The 1,418-nt window shown below is 40.4% G+C and overlaps 1 protein-coding gene across 2 annotated transcripts in view; it reads right to left on the bottom strand.

The window, feature by feature from the left end:
* The window catches only part of LOC103146807 (protein NLRC3-like), an 8,794-nt gene extending 8,265 nt beyond the window's left edge, over positions 1-529 (bottom strand). Inside the window, exon 1 of one of the 2 annotated variants that reach the window (XM_007564855.2) lies at positions 409-529. The gene's annotated coding sequence lies outside the window, so the exon portion shown is untranslated. The remainder of the gene's footprint in view (positions 1-408) is intronic. The other variant, XM_016677877.1, reaches the window with a different exon arrangement.
* Positions 530-1,418: the final 889 nt, after the last annotated feature.

The following is a 1,418-nucleotide window of genomic DNA, read 5'->3' as shown; positions in this document are numbered from 1 at the left end:
TACGAACAAACAAGACATTTAGTCCAGTTTTAGTCGTTTATTGAACAGAAACTACGGCGGCAGCAGTGCGGGAAACTGAAAAGGAAACTAAAAAGAGGACATAATGTACTTTCAGGATTCAACACCAAAAACACGCAAACAGTTCCCCAGAAATAGACCATTCAGACCGTTACAGTTTTATGTTATTAGGCTTGTTGTTTATTTTGCTACTACCTGACTAGCTAGTCACCTGTTCTACAGGTGATCTACAGGTCAGTTAGTGTGAGTCGCCTTATTTTAACTGAAACGAAACAAACCCAGCAGCTCAGCATCTACTGTTGATGTTGCTAAAGTCAAGCTAAGATAACTGTCTTGCTTCCCTCTCCCTCGGTATTTTTTTTGTTTTGTTTTTTAAAACCTTTTACTGACCTGTGAAATGTGATGGCCTTGTTTTCTAGTTGTTGTAGAGTTAGCAAAGCATTGCGTTCCTTTTTCTTTTCTATATAAGCGTACACTTACGATTTAGACAACTTGACAGATAAAGCCAATGGTGGCCAGCAGCTGTTCCCCTCTACAGGGATCTTGATCCAGTGACGTTTACGTTTCAAGGCTACTTGTAGGCTCATTTGCATGCTGAATGCTGATTGGCTGTTTACTAGCGGTAAAGGGGTTAGAGTTTGAGCTGTACTGGCTGCAGACACAGAGAACTTCAGTGACATGTTAATTATTTGTGAGAAGTCTGATTTGAGAGGGCAAAACACTCGTTTGAGGGGCCATTGTCCCCTCTTGCCCCCGTATAGCTGGCCTCGCCCAGCGATGGTTGGTTAGCTAATTTAAACACTGCTTTACTGACTGCTGACAGCAGTATAATCTTAACAGTTTCCTCCTGCCCAGAGGCGCAAAAAGTGGGTATGCAGCGTATGCAACGCATAGGGGCGCAGCACCAGAGGGGGCGCCAAAACCCCGTCTGGAGGGGGAAAACACCGATTATGTTTTCCCATACAGTTCAGCGCGCCTCACGCTCCTTCACCTCTCGCACATAACGAGGTANCTAAAGTTTTTATATTTCAAACCTGACGTCCACATTGTGTTTGATTTCATCATAATCTATTTTAAGCTCAGCTTACAGCAGTTACACACATAAACAACAGAAATAATGTCACAAAGACACAGTTAAAATGTTTCTATTTTTTATTTATGTAATATTTGATTAGAACTACATTTAATGTCTCAGATGATGTAGTTGTACAATTTGTCCAGCAGAGGTGCAAAATAGTTTACGGTTTGAAAATAAAATTAAAGGGAACATTTCAGAAAAACAAAAATCTGAACATATTAAGCTTTTAGCATCTTGATCAGCTTGCTGTGTCTTCAATTTTACATTTCATACCAGAGCAACTAAAACCATGTAAGCTTATGCTTTGCACATGATAGTTATA

Source organism: Poecilia formosa, unplaced genomic scaffold (assembly GCF_000485575.1).
Source record: "Poecilia formosa unplaced genomic scaffold, Poecilia_formosa-5.1.2 Scaffold168, whole genome shotgun sequence".
Classification (NCBI taxonomy): domain Eukaryota; kingdom Metazoa; phylum Chordata; class Actinopteri; order Cyprinodontiformes; family Poeciliidae; genus Poecilia; species Poecilia formosa.
Note: the sequence above shows the minus strand (reverse complement) of the source record. Positions and strands in the feature narration are given on the sequence as shown.